A 26,322-nucleotide genomic window follows, 5' to 3' on the forward strand; every position below is an offset into this window, starting at 1 on the left:
GTTAAAATGTCAGGTTTCTGTGATGTAAAAAAATGAGACAAAGATAAATCATTTCAGAACTTTTTCCACCTTTAATGTGACCTATAAACTGTACAACTCAATTGAAAAACAAACTGAAATCTTTTAGGTAAAGGGAAATAAAAATAAAAAAATAAAATAATATGGTTGCATAAGTGTGCACACCCTTAAACTAATACTTTATTGAAGCACCTTTTGATTTTATTACAGCACTCAGTCTTTTTGGGTATGAGTTTTTCAGCATGGCACCTCTTGACTTGGCAAGATTCGCCCACTCTTCTTTGCAAAAACACTCTAAATCTGTCAGAATGCGAGGGCATCTCCTGTGCACAGCCCTCTTCAGATCACCCCACAGATTTTGAATTGGATTCAGGTCTGGGCTCTGGCTGGGCCATCACAAAACTTTAATCTTCTTCTGGTGAAGCCATTCCTTTGTTGATTTGGATGTATGCTTTGGGTCGTTGTCATGCTGAAAGATGAAGTTCCTCTTCATGTTCAGCTTTCTAGCAGAAGCCTGAAGGTTTTGTGCCAATATTGTCTGGTATTTGGAACTGTTCATTATTCCCTCTACCTTGACTAAGGCCCCAGTTCCAGCTGAAGAAAAACAGCCCCAAAGCATGATGCTGACACCACCATGCTTCACTGTGGGTATGGTGTTCTTTTGGTGATGTGCAGTGTTGTTTTTGCGCCAAACATATCTTTTGGAATTATGGCCAAAAAGTTAAACTTGGGTTTCATCAGACCAGAACACCTTTTGCAACATGCTTTTGGGAAACTTCAGATGTGTTTTTGCAAAATTTAGTCGGGCTTGGATGGGTTTTTTTGTAAGAAAAGGTTTCCGTCTTGCCACTCTATACCCCATAGCCCAGACATATGAAGAATACAGGTGATTGTTGTCACATGTACCACACAGCCAGTACTTGCCAGATATTCCTGCAGCTCCTTTAATGTTGCTGTAGGCCTCTTGGCAGCCTCGCAGACCAGTTTTCTTCTCATCTTTTCATCAATTTTGGAGGGACATCCAGTTCTTGGTAATGTCACTGTTGCACCATATTTTCTTCACTTGATGATGACTGTCTTCACTGTGTTCCATTTTGTACCCTACTCCTGACTGATACCTTTTAACAATGAGATCCCTCTAATGCTTTAGAAGCTCTCTGCGGACCATGGCTTTTGCTGTAGGATGCGACTAACAAAATGTTAGGAAAGACCTACTAGAACAGCTGAACTTTATTTGGGGTTAATCAGAGGCACTTTAAATGATGACAGGTGTGTACTGACTCCTACTTAACATGATTTTGAATGTGATTGCTTAATTCTGAACACAGCTACATCCCCAGTTATAAAAGGGTGTTCACACTTATACAACCATATTATTTTAGTTTTTTATTTTTATTTCCCTTTACCTAAAAGATTTCAGTGTGTTTTTCAATTGAGTTGTACAGTTTATAGGTCACATTAAAGGTGGAAAAAGTTCTGAAATTATTTATCTTTGTCTCATTTTTTTACATCACAGAAATCTGACATTTTAACACGGGTGTGTAGACTTTTTATATCCACTGTGTGTATATATATATATATATATATATATATATATATATATATATATACACATTATCCCACAAAAGTGACTACACCCCTCACATTTTTGTAAATATTTTATTATATCTTTTCATGTGACAACACTGAAGATATGACACTTTGCTACAATGTTAAGTAGTGAGTGTACAGCCTATATAACAGTGTAAATTTGCTGTCCCCTCAAAATAACTCAACACACAGCCATTAATGTCTAAACCGTTGGCAACAAAAGTGAGTACACCCCTAAGTGGAAATGTCCAAATTGGGCCCAATTAGTCATTTTCCCTCCCCGGTGTCATGTGACTCATTAGTGTTATAAGGTCTCAGGTGTGAATGGGGAGCAGGTTTGTTAAATTTGGTGTTATCGTTCTCACACTCTCTCATACTGGTCACTGAAAGTTCAACATGGCACCTCATGGCAAATAACTCTCTGAGGATCTGAAAAAAAGATTGTTGCTCTACATAAAGATGGCTTAGGCTATAAGAAGATTGCCAAGACCCTGAAACTGAGCTGCAGCATGGTGGGCAAGACCATACAGCGGTTTCACTGGGCAAGTTCCACTCAGAACAGGCCTCGCTATGGTCGACCAAAAAAGTTGAGTGCACATGCTCAGCGTCATATCCAGAGGTTGTCTTTGGGAAATAGACTTATGTGTGCTGCCAGCATTGCTGCAAAGGTTGAAGGGGTGGGGGTCAGCCTGTCAGTGCTCAGACCATACGCCACACACTGCATCAAATTGGTCTGCATGGCTGTCGTCCCAGAAGGAAGCCTCTTCTAAAGATGATGCACACGAAAGCCTGCAAACAGTTTGCTGAAGACAAGTTGACTAAGGATTACTGGAACCATGTCCTGTTGTTGGATGAGACCAGGATAAACTTATTTGGTTTAGATGGTGTCAAGCGTGTGTGGCGGCAACCAGGTGAGGAGTACAAAGACAAGTGTGTCTTGCCTACAGTCAAGCATGGTGGTGGGAGAGTCATGGTCTGGGCCTGCATGAGTGCTGCCGGCACTGGGGAGCTACAGTTCATTGAGGGAACCATTAATGCCAACATGTACTGTGACATACTGAAGCAGAGCATGATCCCCTCCCTTCGTAGACTGGAATGCAGGTCAGAATTTCAACATGATAACGACCCCAAACACACCTCCAAGATGACGACTGCCTTCCTAAAGAAGCTGACGATAAAGGTGATGGACTGGCTAAGCATGTCTCCAGACCTAAACCCTATTGAGCATCTTTGGGGCATCCTCAAATGGAAGGTGGGGGAGTGCAAGGTCTCTAACAACCACCAGCTCCATGATGTAGTCATGGAGGAGTGGAAGAGGACTCCAGTGGCAACCTGTAAAGCTCTGGTGATCTCCATGCACAAGAGGTTTAAGGCAGTGCTGGAAAATAATGGTGGCCACACAAAATATTGACACTTTGGGCCCAATTTGGACATTTCCACTTAGGGGTGTACTCACTTTTGTTGCCAAGGCTTTAGACATTAATGGCTGTGTGTTGAGTTATTTTGAAGGGATAGAAAATGTACACTGTTATACAGGTTGTACACTCAGTACAGTATATTGTAGCAAAGTATCATTTCTTCAGTGTTGTCACATGAAAATATATAATAAAATATTTATAAAAATGTGAGGGGTGTACTCACTTTTGTGGGATACTGTATATATGTGTATGTGTGTATATATATATATATATATATATATATATATATATATATATATATATCAGTGGCGTATTTAGGTTTTGTGCTGCCCTAGGCACTCCAAATTCTGCTGCCCCCCCCCCCCCCCACCCTGTTTTTCGGCCATAATATTTTTTGGTTAGGGTATTATGTGCCTTTTTTTAGAAAATGTTCACCAGGACTTGTATATGTGTGTGTGTGTGTGTGTGTGTGTATATGTGTATGTATATATATATATATATATATATATACACACACATACACACTGTGTATAAACCTTAGTAGCATCAACAAAATATTTTAAAGCTCTTACACACACACATACACATATATATACACATACATACACACATTTATACACACAAATACATGCATACACAGTCATGCACAAATATTCAAATCAAACACATTTAGAGAAGAGGACTTGGAACATGTTACTATAGTATAGAAGCTACAACTTACGTTCAGCAGCAGTCATGTTTGGATGGTAGTGTCAGTAGTTTGACCCTTATTAAACAGGTTACTGACTGAGGATCTGTGTCTGTTGTCTGAACTACTTCAGTGATCACAGTTAAAACACTAACGGCTAGATTTAGAGTTTTGTCGGTAACGACCCGCGTAGCTAACGCATGCTTTTTTTCTCCCGCACCTTTTAAATACCGCTGGTATTTAGAGTTCACAGAATGGCTGCGTTAGGCTCCAAAAAAGGAGCGTAGAGCATAATTTACCGCCACTGCAACTCTCAATACCAGCGGTGCTTACGGACGCGGCCAGCTTCAAAAACGTGCTTGTGCACGATTCCCCCATAGGAAACAATGTGGCAGTTTGAGCTGAAAAAAAAGCAGCGTTAAGCTCCTAAAGCAGCCCCATTGTTTCCTATGGGGAAACACTCCCTATGTCTGCACCTAACACCCTAACATGTACAAAGAAACAAGCAAGAAAAAGACGACGGCACTACTAATGCTGTGTCCCACTAGTTTTCAAATTTCTTCTCAGAGTGTGAGAAATACCAATAGTATTTAGGGAGACTGGGTGCTGTACATAGGGAAAGACTAACTAGCAAATATCAATTGCAGTAAGCAATTGCAAGGATGTACCTGGATAGCACTCACCAGCAAATAATGTATTTTAGGTCCAATACTACCATAGGTAAAGAAGCCCAAAGGAGGGTGAATTGAAACTTAACTTTTATTTCATAAGTTAAAATCTTTACAACACATTAAAATTGGCAAACAGTGTGTGGTGTGGGAATGTTGCTCCTGGGAGGGAGTTACCAAATTATGTATTCTAGGTAAATTCTGAGGAGAATATCCTCACTATTGTGGGGTGCTACAGTGTACCTCGGGTGTCACCCTTTTAAGTGAGATCCTGAGTTGTATCTCAGGTGTAGCTAATCCACCAATAGTTGTGTCAGTCCTCAGTGTGAGGGGTGTGAATAATAATATTAAGAAGTTGAGGACCCTGACTGTAACGGTCCCCGCTTGCTATTTGCCGCTTAGATATTAGTAAATAGAATAGAATTACCACCTTACTGATTATACTGGGGGGAGTATCAGCTGCATAATACTGGGTTTGGAGGATATTATTATATTGTGAGGCGGTATCTATAAGGCCATATAGCACGTCTTATATTATTTGTTATACCCACTTATATACGTGGGTTCAAAAGTTTTCCCCAGCTTGTAGGGATAATCAGATTAGGCGTATTCCAGTATTAATCTGATATTACCAATATTCTGTACTTGTGTATGGATAGCTCTGTTGGTTAATTTCACTTATTTATTGGTGCCAACAAATGTTAGTGGAATTCCATACAGAGGGCTAAACACACATATAAATCCGGTACAGTATTAGTTTATTTGTTACTGGATGGAATGCTTCGTGCAAACTAATATAAATAGTAGTATGTAGTGCTTATACTCGTGTGGTGACGCTTAGCATCTAGGTGAGATCCTTTGTGATGAAATCTGGCAGGTCTCGGCTGTAAAATGACAGCTGTGGTATTCAAAAAAGATTGCTTAACTTGATACTGACTTCCTTAGTCTTAGAGTTACTAATTTGTGTAGCTGTGATGTCAGATTACTGCCCCTAATGGGTTATGTGTACACAGACTTTCGTAGCGTCAAGTATATACCTATGGGTTCCTTTACATAAGGTTCAAGTTAGCAGTATACATCACCAGTGATAACTGTCTATATTGACCCCCAGATTTGATCTAATATATCTCATCAATAAGTATTATATGCTGATCTCGGAGTATATAGCTTATTTAACCGGAAGGCTATCTATGGTTACCATTAATGGAGTAGCAGAACGGTTATTAAAGCCTTGATAATAAAATTAGTATTCCGTTAAGCCTCCCCCGCTTTAATGTGAATAAATAGATCACTTAATATTCTAGGTTACAGTAGCTATGAAGCCCTTTTACCATAATATATTAATTCGTAGTGTATCTATTGTTAGAGATAGCGGTTTGTAAGATGCAGGTACAAATACTTAGCAGTTTATATATAGCTAGAAGGTCTCGATTGCTTTCGTAGCGTCAAGGATATATCTATAGATTCCAGTAATTACTGTCTATTACTGTCTATATTGACCCCCAGATTTCATCTAATATATCTCCTCAGTAAGTATTATATGCTAGTTTGGGAGTATATAGCTTATATAACCGAAAAGCTGTCTATGGTTGCCATTAAAGGAGTAGCAGAACGGTTATTTGAGCCTCGGTAATAAAATTAGTATTGCTGTTAAGACTCCCAGCTTTTAATATAAATAAATAGATCACTTGATATTCTAGGTTACGGTAGCTGTGAAGCCCTTTTACCCTAATATATTAATTCGTAGCGTATCTATTTTAGGAGACAGCCATAAGTAAGGTGCCGGTACCTTACTTATGGCTATCTCCTAAAATAGATACGCTACAAATTAATATATTAGGGTAAAAGGGCTTCACAGCTACCGTAACCTAGAATATCAAGTGATCTATTTATTTATATTAAAAGCTGGGAGTCTTAACAGCAATACTAATTTTATTACCGAGGCTCAAATAACCGTTCTGCTACTCCTTTAATGGCAACCATAGACAGCTTTTCGGTTATATAAGCTATATACTCCCAAACTAGCATATAATACTTACTGAGGAGATATATTAGATGAAATCTGGGGGTCAATATAGACAGTAATAGACAGTAATTACTGGAATCTATAGATATATCCTTGACGCTACGAAAGCAATCGAGACCTTCTAGCTATATACAAACTGCTAAGTATTTGTACCTGCATCTTACAAACCGCTATCTCTAACAATAGATACACTACGAATTAATATATTATGGTAAAAGGGCTTCATAGCTACTGTAACCTAGAATATTAAGTGATCTATTTATTCACATTAAAGCGGGGGAGGCTTAACAGAATACTAATTTTATTATCAAGGCTTTAATAACCGTTCTGCTACTCCATTAATGGTAACCATAGATAGCCTTCCGGTTAAATAAGCTATATACTCCGAGATCAGCATATAATACTTACTGATGAGATATATTAGATCAAATCTGGGGGTCAATGTAGACAGTTATCACTGGTGATGTATACTGCTAACTTGAACCTTATGTAAAGGAACCCATAGGTATATACTTGACGCTACGAAAGTCTGTGTACACATAACCCATTAGGGGCAGTAATCTGACATCACAGCTACACAAATTGGTAACTCTAAGATAAAGGAAGTCAGTATCAAGTTAAGCAATCTTTTTTGAATACCACAGCTGTCATTTTACAGCCGAGACCTGCCAGATTTCATCACAAAGGATCTCACCTAGATGCTAAGCGTCACCACACGAGTATAAGCACTACATACTACTATTTATATTAGTTTGCACGAAGCATTCCATCCAGTAACAAATAAACTAATACTGTACCGGATTTATATGTGTGTTTAGCCCTCTGTATGGAATTCCACTAACATTTGTTGGCACCAATAAATAAGTGAAATTAACCAACAGAGCTATCCATACACAAGTACAGAATATTGGTAATATCAGATTAATACTGGAATACGCCTAATCTGATTATCCCTACAAGCTGGGGAAAACTTTTGAACCCACGTATATAAGTGGGTATAACAAATAATATAAGACGTGCTATATGGCCTTATAGATACCGCCTCACAATATAATAATATCCTCCAAACCCAGTATTATGCAGCTGATACTCCCCCCAGTATAATCAGTAAGGTGGTAATTCTATTCTATTTACTAATATCTAAGCGGCAAATAGCAAGCGGGGACCGTTACAGTCAGGGTCCTCAACTTCTTAATATTATTATTCACACCCCTCACACTGAGGACTGACACAACTATTGGTGGATTAGCTACACCTGAGATACAACTCAGGATCTCACTTAAAAGGGTGACACCCGAGGTACACTGTAGCACCCCACAATAGTGAGGATATTCTCCTCAGAATTTACCTAGAATACATAATTTGGTAACTCCCTCCCAGGAGCAACATTCCCACACCACACACTGTTTGCCAATTTTAATGTGTTGTAAAGATTTTAACTTATGAAATAAAAGTTAAGTTTCAATTCACCCTCCTTTGGGCTTCTTTACCTATGGTAGTATTGGACCTAAAATACATTATTTGCTGGTGAGTGCTATCCAAGTACATCCTTGCAATTGCTTACTGCAATTGATATTTGCTAGTTACCCTAACATGTACCCCTAGTCTAAACACCCCTAACCTTACACTTATTAACCCCTAATCTGCCGCCCCCGCTATCGCTGACCCCTGCATATTATTATTAACCCCTAATCTGCCGCTCCGGACACCGCCGCAACCTACATTATACCTAATCTGCTGCCCCTAACACCGCCGACCCCTATATTATGTTTAATAACCCCTAATCTGCCCCCCACAATGTTGCCTCCACCTACCTACAATTATTAACCCCTAATCTGCCGACCGGACTTCACCGCTACTATAATAAATGTATTAACCCCTAAACCGCCTCACTCCCGCCTCAAAAACCCTATAATAAATAGTATTAACCCCTACTCTGCCCTCCCTAACATCGCCGACACCTAACTTCAAGTATTAACCCCTAATCTGCCGACCAGACCTCACCGCTACTCTAATAAATTTTTTAACCCCTAAAGCTAAGTCTAACCCTAACACCCCCTAAGTTAAATATAATTTAAATCTAACGAAATAAATTAACTCTTATTAAATAAATTATTCCTATTTAAAGCTAAATACTTACCTGTAAAATAAACCCTAATATATCTGCAATATAAATTATAATTATATTGTAGCTATTTTAGGATTTATATTTATTTTACAGGCAACTTTGTGTTTATTTTAACCAGGTACAATAGCTATTAAATAGTTAAGAACTATTTAATAGCTACCTAGTTAAAATAATTACAAAATTACCTGTAAAATAAATCCTAACCTAAGTTACAATTAAACCTAACACTACACTAGCAATAAATTAATTAAATAAAATACCTACAATTATCTACAATTAAACCTAACACTACACTATCAATAAATAAATTAAATAAAATACCTACAAATAAATACAATTAAATAAACTAACTAAAGTACAAAAAATAAAAAAAGCTAAGTTACAAAAAATAAAAAAAAATAATTACAAACATAATAAAAATATTACAACAATTTTAAGCTAATTACACCTACTCTAAGCCCCCTAATAAAATAACAAAGCCCCCCAAAATAAAAAAATGTCCTACCCTATTCTAAAATTAAAATAGAAAAGCTCTTTTCTTTCATGTAATTAGCAAGAGTCCATGAGCTAGTGACGTATGGGATATACATTCCTACCAGGAGGGGCAAAGTTTCCCAAACCTCAAAATGCCTATAAATACACCCCTCACCACTCCCACAAATCAGTTTTTACAAACTTTGCCTCCGGTGGAGGTGGTGAAGTAAGTTTGTGCTAGATTCTACGTTGATATGCGCTCCGCAGCAGGTTAGAGCCCGGTTTTCCTCTCAGCGTGCAGTGAATGTCAGAGGGATGTGAAGAGAGTATTGCCTATTTGAATTCAATGATCTCCTTCTACGGGGTCTATTTCATAGACTCTCTGTTATCGGTCGTAGAGATTCATCTCTTACCTCCCTTTTCAGATCGACGATATTTATATACCATTACCTCTACTGATTCTCGTTTCAGTACTGGTTTGGCTTTCTACTAAATGTAGATGAGTGTCTTGGGGTAAGTAAGTCTTATTTTTTTGACACTCTAAGCTATGGTTGGGCACTTTTATATAAAGTTCTAAATATTTGTGTTTAAACATTTATTTGCCTTGATTCAGGATGTTCAATATTCCTTATTTCAGACAGTCAGTTTCATTATTTGGGATAATGCATTTGAATAATCAATTTTTTCTTACCTTAAAATTTGACTTTTTTCCCTGTGGGCTGTTAGGCTCGCAGGGGCTGAAAATGCTTCATTTTATTGCGTCATTCTTGGTGCAGACTTTTTTGGCGCAAAAAAATTTCTTTGTTATTTCCGGCATCATACTTGTCACCGGAAGTTGCGTCATTTTTGACGTTTTTTGCGCCAAAAGTGTCGGCGTTACCGGATGTGGCGTCATTTTTGGCGCTAAAAGCATTTAGGCGCCAAATAATGTGGGCGTCTTTTTTGGCGCTAAAAAATATGGGCGTCATTATTGTCTCCACATTATTTAAGTCTCATTGTTTATTTGCTTCTGGTTGCTAGAAGCTTGTTCTCTGGCATTTTTTCCCATTCCTGAAACTGTCATTTAAGGAATTTGATCAATTTTGCTTTATATGTTGTTTTTTCTATTACATATTGCAAGATGTCTCAGATTGACCCTGAATCAGAAGATACTTCTGGAAAATCGCTGCCTGATGCTGGATCTACCAAAGTTAAGTGTATTTGCTGTAAACTTGTGGTATCTGTTCCTCCAGCTGTTGTTTGTAATGAATGTCATGACAAACTTGTTAATGCAGATAATATTTCCTTTAGTAATGTTACATTACCTGTTGCTGTTCCATCAACATCTAATACTCAGAGTGTTCCTGTTAACATAAGAGATTTTGTTTCTAAATCCATTAAGAAGGCTATGTCTGTTATTCCTCCTTCTAGTAAACGTAAAAGGTCTTTTAAAACTTCTAATTTTTCAGATGAATTTTTAAATGAACATCATCATTCTGATTCTGATAATAATTCCTCTGGATCAGAGGATTCTCTTTCAGAGGTTGATGCTGATAAATCTTCATATTTATTCAAAATGGAATTTATTCGTTCTTTACTTAAAGAAGTCTTAATTGCATTAGAAATAGAGGAATCTGGTCCTCTTGATACTAAATCTAAACGTTTAAATAAGGTTTTTAAATCTCCTGTAGTTATTCCAGAAGTTTTTCCTGTCCCTGATGCTATTTCTGAAGTAATTTCCAGGGAATGGAATAATTTGGGTAATTCATTTACTCCTTCTAAACGTTTTAAGCAATTATATCCTGTGCCATCTGACAGATTAGAGTTTTGGGACAAAATCCCTAAGGTTGATGGGGCTATCTCTACTCTTGCTAAACGTACTACTATTCCTACGGCAGATAGTACTTCCTTTAAGGATCCTTTAGATTGGAAAATTGAATCCTTTCTAAGAAAAGCTTACTTATGTTCAGGTAATCTTCTTAGACCTGCTATATCTTTAGCGGATGTTGCTGCAGCTTCAACTTTTTGGTTGGAAGCTTTAGCGCAACAAGTAACAGATCATAATTCTCATAGCATTGTTAATCTTCTTCAACATGCTAATAATTTTATTTGTGATGCCATCTTTGATATCATTAGGGTTGATGTCAGGTATATGTCTCTAGCTATTTTAGCTAGAAGAGCTTTATGGCTTAAAACTTGGAATGCTGATATGTCTTCCAAGTCAACTTTGCTTTCCCTTTCTTTCCAGGGTAATAAATTATTTGGTTCACAGTTTAATTCTATTATTTCAACTGTTACTGGGGGGAAAGGAACTTTTTTACCACAGGATAAAAAATCTAAAGGTAAATTTAGGTCTACTAATCGTTTTCGTTCCTTTCGTCACAATAAGGAACAAAAGCCTGATCCTTCCCCTACAGGAGCGGTATCAGTTTGGAAACCATCTCCAGTCTGGAATAAATCCAAGCCTTTTAGAAAGCCAAAGCCAGCTCCCAAGTCAACATGAAGGTGCGGCCCTCATTCCAGCCCAGCTGGTAGGGGGCAGATTACAATTTTTCAAAGAAATTTGGATCAATTCGATTCACAATCTTTGGATTCAGAACATTGTTTCACAAGGGTACAGAATAGGCTTCAAGATAAGGCCTCCTGCAAGAAGTTTTTTTCTTTCCCGTGTCCCAGTAAATCCAGTGAAGGCTCAAGCATTTCTGAAATGTGTTTCAAATCTAGAGTTGGCTGGAGTAATTATGCCAATTCCAGTTCTGGAACAGGGGCTGGGGTTTTACTCAAATCTCTTCATTGTACCAAAGAAGGAGAATTCCTTCAGACCAGTTCTGGATTTGAAAATATTGAATCATTATGTAAGGATACCAACATTCAAAATGGTAACTATAAGGACTATTCTGCCTTTTGTTCAGCAAGGGCATTATATGTCCACAATAGATTTACAGGATGCATATCTGCATATTCCGATTCATCCAGATCACTATCAGTTTCTGAGATTCTCTTTCCTAGACAAGCATTACCAGTTTGTGGCTCTGCCGTTTGGCCTAGCAACAGCTCCAAGGATTTTTACAAAGGTTCTCGGTGCCCTTCTGTCTGTAATCAGAGAACAGGGTATTGTAGTATTTCCTTATTTGGACGATATCTTGGTACTTGCTCAGTCTTCACATTTAGAAGAATCTCATATGAGTCGATTTTTATTGTTTCTTCGAGAACATGGTTGGAGGATCAATTTACCAAAAAGTTCATTGATTCCTCAGACAAGGGTAACCTTTTTAGGTTTCCAGATAGATTCAATGTCCATGACTCTGTCTCTGACAGACAAGAGACGTCAAAAATTGGTTTCAGCTTGTCTAAACCTTCAGTCTCAATCATTCCCTTCGGTAGCCTTATGCATGGAAATTCTAGGTCTTATGACTGTTGCATCGGACGCGATCCCCTTTGCTCATTTTCACATGCGACCTCTTCAGCTCTGTATGCTAAACCAGTGGTGCAGGGATTATACAAAGATATCTCAATTCATATCTTTAAAACCGATTGTACGACACTCTCTGACGTGGTGGACAGACCACCATCGTTTAGTTCAGGGGGCTTCTTTTGTTCTTCCGACCTGGACTGTGATTTCAACAGATGCAAGTCTGACAGGTTGGGGAGCTGTTTGGGGGTCTCTGACAGCACAAGGGGTTTGGGAATCTCAGGAGGTGAGATTACCAATCAACATTTTGGAACTCCGTGCAATTTTCAGAGCTCTTCAGTCATGGCCTCTTCTAAAGAGAGAGTCGTTCATTTGTTTTCAGACGGACAATGTCACAACCGTGGCATATGTCAATCATCAAGGAGGAACTCACAGTCCTCTGGCTATGAAAGATGTATCTCAAATACTGGTATGGGCGGAATCCAGCTCCTGTCTAATTTCTGCGGTTCATATCCCAGGTATAGACAATTGAGAAGCGGATTATCTCAGTCGCCAAACGTTACATCCGGGCGAATGGTCTCTTCACCCAGAGGTATTTCTTCAGATTGTTCAAATGTGGGGACTTCCAGAAATAGATCTGATGGCTTCTCATCTAAACAAGAAACTTCCCAGGTATCTCTCCAGATCCAGGGATCCTCAGGCGGAGGCAGTGGATGCATTGTCACTTCCTTGGAAGTATCATCCTGCCTATATCTTTCCGCCTCTAGTTCTTCTTCCAAGAGTGATTTCCAAGATTCTAAAGGAGTGCTCGTTTGTTCTGTTGGTGGCTCCAGCATGGCCTCACAGGTTTTGGTATGCGGATCTTGTCTGGATGGCCAGTTGCCAACCATGGACTCTTCCGTTAAGACCAGACCTTCTATCTCAAATCCTTAAATTTGAAGGTATGGAGATTGAACACTTGATTCTCAGTCATAGAGGTTTCTCTGACTCTGTGATTAATACTATGTTACAGGCTCGTAAATCTGTATCTAGGAAGATATATTATCGAGTCTGGAAGATTTACATTTCTTGGTGTTTTTCTCATCATTTTTCTTGGCATTCACCCAATCAGATTGAGCTTGCATTCTATTGGCTGTTCCGATCAGCCAATAGAATGCAAGCTCAATCTGATTGGCTGATCGGATCAGCCAATCGGATTGAACTTGATTCTGATTGGCTGATTCCATTAGCCAATCAGAATTTTAGGGACGCCATCTTGGATGACGTCATTTAAAGGAACCTTCATTCAGACTTATGACGTCGCAAGAAGAGTGTTACAAACTGCTATTTGTAACTGGCCCTTTAAATGAAAAGTTGCCCTGCTTCCCTGGATTTTGGAGAAGCCTATTTGCCAGCCTCCTTCCTCATGACTATGGCCTCGGGAAGATTGTGCCCCTGAGAACATATTAACTTTTATTGGGTGTGTATATGGCCCTTTAAGAACCATCTGGGGACATATTGTGACTTTGGTGAACAATGCCCCTTTAAGACAATGCCCCCAGACCTGTAAAATAACTTGTCCCTGGCTTTCTCCCACTTGGTTCAGTAAATAGGGCTTACTGAACCAAGTACCACACAGGCAGAGTGTTCCACAGAAAGGGAGCACTGTTACAAAAGCATTCGTTTTCATTGTGTGCCATTAAGTGCTATGTGACAGACCCTTCGGTCAGAACTAAAGAGTTAAATTTTGTTCAGCTTCAAGAAGCTTTCTAAATGCAAGTTTGCTGGGATCAGCTCTAATTAAGTTTAGTGATAAACATTCCCATTGTCTAATCAGACTGCTAGTGATAAGGTGGACTGCATTGTTTTATTGTGTGTAACTTGTTATCTGCTGAAGTAATGTTGTGGCCTGTCAAAGGGCGTTGTCTCTATCTAAATGTATCAAATGTGTGATTGGGGATTTTATGCCTCCCCCTGAGAGTGTCCTTTTTTTGCATGTAATCTCAATAAAAAGCAGGCTGTGTGTTCCAGCACATCAGACCTATTCTGACCCTCTAACTTGCAGCCTTGACTCATGTTTGTAGGGGACAGCTATAATCACTACAGGGATTGCTATGCTCTATATACTCCCTTAGCTACTGAGCTCCTGTAAGAGCTCTTGTTCCTGATCCTGCTTCGCTGTACAGAAGGAAGAGGTTCACCTACTGGAGCCTGGTCGTAGGTCCAGGGCGCAGAGCAGATGGTGAGATACCAGCCCAGCAGCGGTGGTTCGTAGAGTCTGCATTACTTATGGTGGCTACGCAGCAGTTATAGTGTCTACGGTGCTGATGATCCTTTGGTGAGCGCTAGGAGCATCCTTTTCTACGGTCCAACTTCCAGCCAGCCTGGAGGCAACCGTAACAAAGAGGATGGATCCGCGCCGGAGGTCTTCAAGATGGAGCCGGTCGTCATCGGATGGAAGAACATAGAAGATGCGGCTTGGATGAAGATGTTTGCTGGTCCGGATTGACTCTTCTGCCCGGATAGGATGAAGACTTCTGCCCGAAGATGGAATTCTTTAGCCGCCGCTTGGATCCAGACTTCAGCCGGAGGATGGACGTCACTCTTCAGCCCCCACTTGGGCTTGGATGAAGATTTCGGAGGCTCTTCTGGACCGATCGGGACCCGGTGTGGTGAAGACAAGGTAGGGAGATCTTCAGGGGCTTAGTGTTAGGTTTATTTAAGGGTTGTTTGGGTTAGATTAGGGGTATGTGGGTGGTGGGTTGTAATGTTGGGGGGGGGTATTGTATGTTTTTTTTTTACAGGCAAAAGAGCTGAATTCTTTGGGGCATGCCCCGCAAAGGGCCCTTTTAAGGGCTGGTAAAGTAAAAGAGCTTTTCTATTTTAATTTTAGAATAGGGTAGGGCATTTTTTTTATTTTGGGGGGCTTTGTTATTTTATTAGGGGGCTTATATTTTAAGTAATTTATTGATAGTGTAGTGTAAGGTTTAATTGTAACTTAGGTTAGGATTTATTTTCCAGGTAATTTTGTAATTATTTTAACTAGGTAGCTATTAAATAGTTATTAACTATTTAATAGCTATTGTACCTGGTTAAAATAATTACAAAGTTGCCTGTAAAATAAATATTAATCCTAAAATAGCTACAATATAATTATTCATTATATTGTAGCTATATTAGGGTTTATTTTACAGGTAAGTATTTAGCTTTAAATAGGAATAATTTATTTAATAAGAGTTAATTTATTTCGTTAGATTTAAATTATATCTAACTTAGGGGGGTGTTAGTGTTAGGGTTAGACTTAGCTTTAGGGGTTAATACATTTATTATAGTAGCGGTGAGGTTCGGTCAGCAGATTAGAGGTTAATACTTGAAGTTAGGTGTCGGTGAGGTTAGGGAGGGCAGATTAGGGGTTAATACTATTTATTATAGGGTTATTGAGGCGGGAGTGAGGCGGATTAGGGGTTAATAACTTTATTATAGTAGCGGCGAGGTCCGGTTGGCAGATTAGGGGTTAATAAGTGTAGGTAGGTGTCGGCGACAATGAGGGGGCAGATTAGGGGTTAATAAATATAATATAGGGGTCGGCGGTGTTAGGGGCTTCAGATTAGGGGTACATAAGTATAACGTAGGTGGCGGCGGTGTGCGGTCGGCAGATTAGGGGTTAAAAAAATTTAATCGAGTGGCGGCGATGTGGGGGGGGCCTCGGTTTAGGGGTACATAGGTAGTTTATGGGTGTTAGTGTACTTTAGAGCACAGTAGTTAAGAGCTTTATGAACCGGCGTTAGCCCAAAAAGCTCTTAACTCCTATTTTTTTTCTGCGGCTGGAGTTTTGTCGTTAGAGTTCTAAAGATCACTTCAGCCAAGACTCTAAATACCGGCGTTAGAAAGATCCCATTGAAAAGATAGGATACGCAATTGGCATAGGGGGATCTGCGGTATGGAAAAGTTGCGGCTGCAAAGTGAGCATTAGACCCTTTAATGACTGACTCCAAATACCAGCGGGCGGTAAAAACCAGCGTTAGGAGCCTCTAACGCTGGTTTTGACGGCTACCGCCAAACTCTAAATCTAGGCGTAAGAGCAGTTGCGGTATGCATTGACACAGGAGATTTACAACTGCTAACAAGCTATGGCTATGGACCTTGTAGAGATCAGTTTACTTGTAATTATTATTCTCCTGACATGTTATTTAAAAAAAAACATGTTTTTTCTCACCAGCCTAGCCTTACTGTGTGTCTGCTGCTGCCTCCATCCTCGCCCTCTTCCCACGCGTGTGGCTAGTGCTACTGGCTTCATAGACACTGACTACACTGCCCCTCTGATCTTTAGAGATTAGGGGATTCAGGCTTTTTGTTTTATGAGTCCCTGATGGACGGGAACATTAACTGGTGATTAGAGCAGCAAGAACTTGAAGACATTAGTGTCCTGCCTGGGACCTGATGTACCGCTGATCTCTAACAAGGGCAGGTCACAGACAATCAGCACTAGTTCCGAGGCAGGACTCAGCCGCTGCTACAGGATTCCTGACACACTGAGCACCCTGTGGTTTGTACGCAACAGGGGGTCTGGGTGATAAACCTAATCTCACTAATTATGGTGCATTGGAGAACTAAGTATAAAGTGATCAACGGACCTAATTACACTAACACGTGACTCACGTGTTAGTGTTATTAGGTCCGTTGATCACTTTATACTTAGTTCTCCAATGCACCATAATTAGTGAGATTAGGTTTATCACCAAGACCCCCTGTTGCGTACAAAACCATAGGGTGCTCAGTGTGTCAGAAATCCTGTGTGTCAGGAATCCTGTGTCACGGTGACCAGTTAGTATCACACTGACTGTACACCCATATTAAATGCATCTGGTTCTGACCTGAAGCACAAAACCCTCATACACAGCTATCTATTATTTTTATTTTTGTTTCTAAACTGTCCCAGTCTATAATAGCTGCTAGTACCTGTTACAAACTGCTATTTGTAACTGGCCCTTTAAATGGAAAATTGCCCTGCTTCCCTGGATTGTGGAGAAGCCTATTTGCCAGCCTCCTTCCTCATGACTATGGCCCCTGGAAGATTGTGCCCCTGAAAACGTATTAACTTTTATTGGGTGTGTATGGCCCTTTAAGAACCGTCTGGGGACATATTGTGACTTTGGTGAACAATGCCCCTTTAAGACTATGTCCCCAGACCTGTAAAATAACTTGTCCCTGGCTTTCTCCCACTTGGTTCAGTAAATAGGGCTTACTGAACCAAGTACCACACAGGCAGACCGTGTCTGCCAGAGTGTTCCACAGAAAGGGAGCACTGTTACAAAAGCATTAGTTTTCATTGTGTACCATTAAGTGCTATGTGACAGACCCTTCGGTCAGAACTGAAAGAGTTAACTTTGTTCAGCTTCAAGAAGCTATTTTCTAAATACAAGTTTGCTGGCATCAGCTCTAATTAAGTTTAGTGATAAACATTCCCATTGTCTAATCACCTCCAGAGTCAAACTGCTAGTTGATAAGATGGACTGCATTGTTTTCTTTTGTGTAACTTGTTATCTGCTGAAGTAATGTAATTCTATTGTGGCCTGTCAAAGGGCGTTGTCTCTCTATCTAAATGTACCAAATGTGTGATTGGGGATTTTATGCCTCCCCCTGAGAGCGTCCTTTTTGCATGTAACTCAATAAAAACCAGGCTGGGTGTTCCAGCACCTCAGACCTCTTCTGACCCTCTAACTTGCAGCCTTGACTCATGTTTGTAGGGGACAGCTATAATCACTAAAGGGATTGCTATGCTCTTCATACTCCCTTAGCTACTAAGCTCTTGTAAGAGCTCTTGTTCCTGATCCTGCTTCGCTCTACAGAAGGAAGAAGTTCACCTACTTGAGCCTGGTCGTAGGTCCAGGGCGCAGAGCAGACGGCGAGATACCAGCCCAGCAGCGGTGGTTCGTAGAGTCTGCATTACTTATGGTGGCTACGCAGTAGTTATGGTGTCTACGGTGCTGATGATCCTTTGGTGAGCGCTAGGAGCATCCTTTTCTACGGTCCAACTTCCAGCCAGCCTGGAGGCAACCGTAACAGTACCCTACCTGAGTTATTGCCCTGCTCCGCTGATCAGTGAGTCTCCTCCCGGCTGTGTCAGTTTTCTTCTCTGACTCTGACTGTTACCCTGCCACCTGGCCTGAAAGACTGCCTCAAGCCATGTGTGCGGCGGCTGCATGCAAAGAGATAGGTGGCTGGCTGGTTAAAACAAAAAGCGGTCACGTGAGCGCTCGGCGGTAAACCGCCCTAGCAAAATAAAAAAAAAAAATTAAAACCCTGGCCAGATATTCAGTTCATCAGTCAAGTGCCGCCCCCATAATCTTTCGCAGTAGGCACCGGCCTTGTTGGCCTATGCAATAATAATATATCTGATAAAGTGCACTCGCTTGAACAATACACATCCACCAGGTTGCTCAGTGTAATCTAATACACAAACAACAATGCAGAGATTTTGAGATAAATATAAAACATCACCTTTAATTCATATAATTAGAATCAATGGAATCCAGACATTTCTGTGCCCATACTGGCACCATTTTTATTGGCTCTAGAACAAACAGAGATAGCGGTATATATACAGTCCAGAAAGAATGCGCACTCTCACCTCCAAGTCAACCACCAAGGTGCAGGCAAAAAATTCTTATAACTCCACAAAAGGCATGCACTTACTGGAATTTGTGAAAATTTGATTTAATGGCACATTAATTACAGCATGTGACATTTTGGGGATCTCACCCCTTCATTAGACAAAGTATATATATATATATATATATATATATATATATATACTGTATATATTTATACACACACGCACAAACGCATTCATTTATAAATGTTCGAGTTTATATTGAAATGTCTGCAGTGTAATATCTTAATGTACTTTGTAATTAAAGTATAAAACAAATAAACAGAGATAAAAGAGAAATAATGGAATTATTATGTTTAACAAAATGTAACATACATTTTTGACTAATCAAAGTTGCCACCTTTTGCAGATATAACATACACATACAGTTCTTCCCAAGAGTGTTGCAGAAGTTCCCACAAAAGCTGTTGCTTTACTTTCACCCTTCATTCTTAAACCATGTTGGGGTTTAAAGTCTAGATACTGTGCTGGCCAATCCATGATCTGAAGCCTATCATCTTGTTCTTTTCTTCTAAGGGAGTTCTGACACAGACTGCAGGCATGTTTTGGGTCATTATCTTACTGTATTGTGAGCCCCTAACTAGGTGTATATAAGAAGGTATTGCATGGCTCTGAAAAATTATGTAGTCTTTTTTGATTCAGGCGACCACTTATAACTTAAGTCCCCAGCTCATCACCCTTCTTCTACCATGTTTGAAAGTTTGTCACACAATAAGGAACCATCCTTTTAAAAAAAACTACTTTACACCATATAAAACAAACTGTGCCTAAAAGCAAAGATTTCAATTTTTTATTTACCAGCCCATAAGACAGTCCACTGGAGATGCTTTGTGGCACAGGCAAACCTAATTATTTTTTTGTCAAATCTGCAGTTTAAAGTTTTCTTTTCACAACTGAAAGTGAGACCTGCTTGCCTCAACCAGTGTTAATATGTGCTATTAAAGGGACATTAAACACTTGACTGCTAAAAATCATTCAAACTAACTTCTACTGTGTAATAATAAAAAACTGAGTACAGCTCTTTATGCTGTAACTTCAGCTTACACAAAACATTTCAAGAAAATTGTTTCTATTACTATACATATCTAGGGCTTGATGCAGCTATGTATGCCGCCATATTTTAACAGCACAGGAGTCACATGACACACTTCACATCTCCCTAGAGTACCTATAATGTGTGCATATAAAAAACACAGCAGCACTCAATGTTATGCAGACAGAGCTTGTGCTGCAGTTTATGTTATAAATCTGTTACGGGAATAAAACATTTTATTATTATGTTTTTCTATGCAAACAAAGCTTACTTTTTCAAACGTTACCACTGACATTCCTAATGTGTGTGACTGTACATAGCACTCGGCAGGATTATAAATGTAAATCATTCTCTTCTCTGAGTCTGACAAGCTCCGGTCTGGAGAGGGAGGGGCCGAGGGGGAAGAGACTGGAGAGAGCAGAGAGACTCCGTGAAGAAAATAGACTAAATAACTCATGCTGCAAATACTTTTCACTGGAGATTTGTTCTATGCAATATTTTATTTTCATACATCTGCATTACATATATTACTGCACTTTTTCATATGCACAAGTCACATGACTGCTGTGACCCAGTGTAACGTGCGTTCTAATATGGCACCTTACATGGGAGAATAATGCACCTTATTAGCATTCATCTTCAAATCGATTTTTTTCAACACTTAGGGGTAAGGTGAACAAATAAACTAGACAGTAGTGATTACTTGATTTTAATTCATAATAAAACATACTTTTTAATGATTTTTATCAGGTGTTTAGTGTCCCTTTAAGAAAGTCGTTGGCTCTCAGAAACATGTATTCTGATATAGTTCTGTATTTCGGTTTGCCATACCTCTTCCTGTGAAGAGTTTCCTTCAGTGCCTTAATGGTGTAGAAAACTTTATTCACTAACACCTTGGCTTTTTTGCAATTTCTCTAAAGGAAAGACCTATACTTGTAAGTGTTATAATGGTCTGTATATCTGTCTATCTTAATTGCCTTTTCTCCACCATTATAAAAGCAATATACTACTTCATGCAGTACAATATTGTCCAAATAATGTTTAAGAGAGGGTGCTTTTAGACAAAGGGTTTGTAAGCTATCAAGTTCTGACACCTGTTGGAATTGTAAGCATCAACTTCCAAGGCCTAATTTACTTTAATTGCCTCAGAACACCATTACTTGATCCCTGAAAATGGCCTTTGTTTATAATTCTGAAATGTATATTATTTTTCAGTTTTTGATAAACCTAACCTTATTGACTAGACTTGAACTACTTAATTGTCAGGTTTTTAAAACTTTTGACCGATAGTGTATGTATATATAGCGCATAACTAGATTTTCCTGTTATATCCTTTTGTAATTTTGGCAGTTGCACTTATTCAAATGGTTAATGGATTAGACTAGTTTAGAAAACAAAGTAAAAAATTACATAAGCTGCTATTTATTGTTTATAACTCCCATCTGGGGCCAAAAGCCTGGGGTTAAGTCAGATAAAGTTTGTAGTGTTATGGCAACCAGGGTTAGAGTTAGGGCAAAACTTGACAAAATTTGACATAGGCAAGGCTGCACTGTGGGTGAGATTTTGGCAGACAGAAGTTTATCTACAACGTGACATTTATAGGAATGGGAATGCTGGTGGAGGGAAAGAGTAAAGGACTGAGACTATCCAGCAAAATGTATGTCTGTTGTGAGGTGTGAATGTTTTAGTACAAACATTTTTAAGGGGACATATTAATATTAAATAAGCTTTGTATATATGCGTTAACAATAGGTTGTCTTGGCCCCTCCCCTTCTGTCCCAGTGAACACATATAGTAAAAAATGTTTTACATTTATTTTAATGAAATATATTTATATATATTTTAATACATTTTATTTTATTAAAGTTTATTTTTTTATCATTTTATTTTAATTAAGTGTTTTTTACCCCTAAGCAGGGTTGTCTTTAACACAGAGCAAAAGCCCAGGGCCCAGTCTTTGTTGAGGGGCCCAAGAGTCCTAAAAAAATGCCAGACTGCTGATGTCATGTCACATTGGGGAACACACACAGTCAGTCCTAATACTGTCACAGTCAAAAGTTATCTGCTTATATTTATTTGTGAGAAACTGTGCAAGACCGTGCCGGTGTCATGTGACATGCCAAGCTAGTGCCATGTGCTGTTTTAGATGTGCAATGTGCAGCACTGAATGCTAAGCCCTAACTCGGCATCCAGCCAATCCCACTGCATCAGAAAAGGTCCTGCTGAGGTTACCACTGTTACCAGGTAACTACTCTGGTGGTGGGGATTGTTTCCGGGTAGGGCTGACTGTAGGCGCATGCAGCAGAAAACTGGAGCAGCAGGCACATGAGGATTTGATCATCTATGCAGCTGCACACACTGCTCTTTTCAGTCTTGACGCTGTGTGACTCGTCTCACACTGTATCCATGCAGCCTTGGACAGACAGCATCCAGTTTGCTGGTCCCCTTAGCCCTGCTCTTTCTGTTGTGGCCCTAAGATCAACTAACTGAAGTTTGTTAGGGGAACAGTGCTTTGTAGAAAGGTGTCAGTGGGAAGAATAAGTGAGTGCACACACGCCCCTCTCCCATGCAGCATCGTCTAGTGCAGGGTGAGAGGGAACATGTTCCTAGCAAATAAGTAACATGTGCTGCTGTGGCTGATGTATAGGCCTCTAGTTATGAAGCTCCATAATTACCTGCCTTCACCGGCCCCAATACGCTCGCCTAAGCTCACCTCACATCGCCGCTGTGGACCTGAATACGCTCGCCAAAGTTATCAATAAATCTGTCAAAAAGCCGTGCACCAAGTACGGGGCAATGAGCAGCGGACTGTGATAGTTATCAATCATCAATCTCGCTGCTCTTCGGCATTTTCCCAGCTTTATTGATACCCCTGTCACTAAACACTCACACTATACTATACTGTTCTACCCCCTATACCGGCGCCCCCGGAGCCCCCCGCAACTAAATAAAGTTATTAACCCCTAAACCGCCACTCCCGGACCACACCACAACTATAATAAATATGTTAACCCCTAAACCGCCACTCCCGGACCCCGCTGCAACTATAATAAATATGTTAACCCCTAAACCGCCGCTCCTAGACCCCGCCGCAACTATAATAAATATGTTAACCCCTAAACCGCCGCTCCCGGACCCCGCCGCAACCTACATAATACCTATTAACCCCTATCCTGCCCCCCCTATTTAATAGCTACCTAGTTAAAATAAATACAAAATTACCTGTAAAATAAAAACTAACCTAAGTTACAATTACACTTAACACTACACTATCATTAAATAAATTATTCCAATTTAAAACTAAATACTTACCTGTAAAATAAACCCTAAGATAGCTACAATGTAATTAATAATTACATTGTAGCTATCTTAGGATTTATATTTATTTTACAGGCAACTTTGTATGTATTTTAACTAGGTACAATAGTTATTAAATAGTTATTAACTATTTAATAACTACCAAGCTAAAAGAAATACAAAATTACCTGTAAAATAAATCCTAACCTAAGTTACAATTAAACCTAACACTACACTATCATTAAATTAATTAAATAAATTAGCTACCAATACCTACAATTAAATACAATTAAATAAACTAAACTAAATTACAAAAAAAAAACGCCACTAAATTATAGAAAATAAAAAAATATTACAAGAATTTTAAACTAATTACACCTAATCTAAACCCAGTAATAAAATAAAATTAAAAAAAAATAATAAAAGTCCCTACCCTATTCTACATTACAAAGTTCAGCTCTTTTACCAGCCCTTAAAAGGGCTTTTGCCCTTTTAAGGGCTCCCCCCCAACATTAAAACCCACCACCCACATACCCCTACTCTAACCCACCCAAACCCCCCTTAAATAAACCTAACACTACCCCCCTGAAGATCTCCCTACCTTGAGTCGTCTTCAACCAGCCGGGCCGAAGTCTTCATCCGATGAGGCAGAAGAGGACATCCAGGGCAGCAGAAGTCTTCATCCTATCCGGGCAGAAGAGGACATTCGGACCGGCAGACATCTTCATCCAAGCGGCATCTTCTATCTTCATCCATCCGACAGGGAGCGGCTCCATCTTCAAGACCTCCGGCGCGGAACATCCTTCCTGCACAACGACTACCCGATGAATGGCTGGTCCTTTAAATGACGTCATCCAAGATGGCGTCCCTCGAATTCCGATTGGCTGATAGGATTCTATCAGCCAATCGGAAATAAGGTAGGAAATATCTGATTGGCTGATGCTATCAGCCAATCAGATTGAAGTTCAATCCTATTGGCTGATCCATTTGTCGGGTAGTCGTCGTGCAGGAAGGATGTTCCGCGCCGGAGGTCTTGAAGATGGAGCCGCTCCTCGTCGAATGGATGAAGATAGAATATGCCGCTTGGATGAAGATGTCTGCCGGTCCGAATGTCCTCTTCTGCCCGAATAGGATGAAGACTTTTGCCGGTCTGGATGTCCTCTTCTGCCCTATCGGATGAAGACTTCGGCCCGGCTGGGTAAAGACGGCTCAAGGTAGGGAGATCTTCAGGGGGGGTAGTGTTAGGTTCATTTAAGGGGGGTTTGGGTGGGTTAGAGTAGGGGTATGTGGGTGGTGGTTTTTAATGTTGGGGGGTTGTTTTGTTTTTTTACAGGCAAAAGAGCTGATTACTTTGGGGCATGCCCCGCAAAAAGCCCTTTTAAGGGCTGGTAAAAGAGCTGATTACTTTGTAATGTAGAATAGGGTAGGGACTTTTATTATTATTTTTTATTTTATTTTATTAGGGGGCTTAGATTAGGTGTAATTAGTTTAAAATTTTTGTAATATTTTTTTATTTTCTGTAATTTAGTGTTTGTTTGTTTTTGTAATTTAGTTTAGTTTATGTAATTGTATTTAATTGTAGGTATTGGTAGCTAATTTATTTAATTAATTTAATGATAGTGTAGTGTTAGGCTTAATTGTAACTTAGGTTAGGATTTATTTTGCAGGTAATTTTGTATTTCTTTTAGCTAGGTAGTTATTAAATAGTTAATAACTTTCTAATAACTATTGTACCTAGTTAAAATAAATACAAACTTGCCTGTAAAATAAATAGAAATCCTAAGATAGCTACAATGTAATTATTAATTACATTGTAGCTATCTTAGGGTTTATTTTACAGGTAAGTATTTAGTTTTAAATTGGAATAATTTATTTAATGAAAGTGTAGTGTTAGGTGTAATTGTAACTTAGGTTAGGATTTATTTTACAGGTAATTTTGTATTTTAACTAGGTAGCTATTAAATAGTTATTAACTATTTAATAGCTATTGTACCTAGTTAAAATAAATACAAACTTGCCTGTAAAATAAAAATAAATCCTAAAATAGTTACAATGTAATTATTAGTTATATTGTAGCTATATTAGGATTTATTTTATCGGTAAGTATTTAGTTTTAAATAGGATTAATTTAGTTAATAAGAGTAATATTATTTAGATTTATTTAATTAATATTTAAGTTAGGGGGGTGTTAGGGTTAGTGTTAGACTTAGGTTTAGAGGTTAATAATTTTATTATAGTGGCGGCGGTATAGGGGGGGCAGGATAGGGGTTAATAGGTATTATGTAGGTGGCGGCGGGGTTCGGGAGCGGCGGTTTAGGGGTTAACATATTTATTATAGTTGCGGCGGGGTCCGGGAGCGGCGGTTGAGGGGGGAATAACTTTATTTAGTTGCGGCAGTGTAGAGGCCGGTATATTAGGGGTTAATATGTATAATGTAGGTTGTGGCGGGATCCGGGAGCAGCGGTTTAGGGGTTAATAACTTTATTATAGTTGTGGCGGGGTCCGGGAGCGGCGGTTTAGGGGGTAATACATTTATTTAGTTGCTGCGGTGTAGGGGGGGCAGATTAGGGGTGTTTAGACTCGGGGTACATGTTAGGGTGTTAGGTGCAGACGTTTCCCATAGGAATCAATGGGATATCGGGCAGCAGCGAACATGAGCTTTTGCTATGGTCAGACTCCCATTGATTCCTATGGGATCCGCCGCCTCTAGGGCGGCGGATTGAAATCCAGGTACGCTGGCCTGGAATAGTGGCAAGCATACCTGCTAGTAGTTTGATAACTACCAAAAGTAGTCAGATTGTGCCGAACTTGCGTTCAGAACATCTGTAGTGACGTAAGCATCGATCTGTGTCGGACTGAGTCCGGCAGATCAAAGCTTACGTCACTATATTCTACTTTTGCCGGGCAGTAGGGCTTGATAACTAAGGCGAATCAGCCTC

The sequence above is a fragment of the Bombina bombina genome, chromosome 1, assembly GCF_027579735.1.
Source record: "Bombina bombina isolate aBomBom1 chromosome 1, aBomBom1.pri, whole genome shotgun sequence".
In the NCBI taxonomy this organism is placed as follows: domain Eukaryota; kingdom Metazoa; phylum Chordata; class Amphibia; order Anura; family Bombinatoridae; genus Bombina; species Bombina bombina.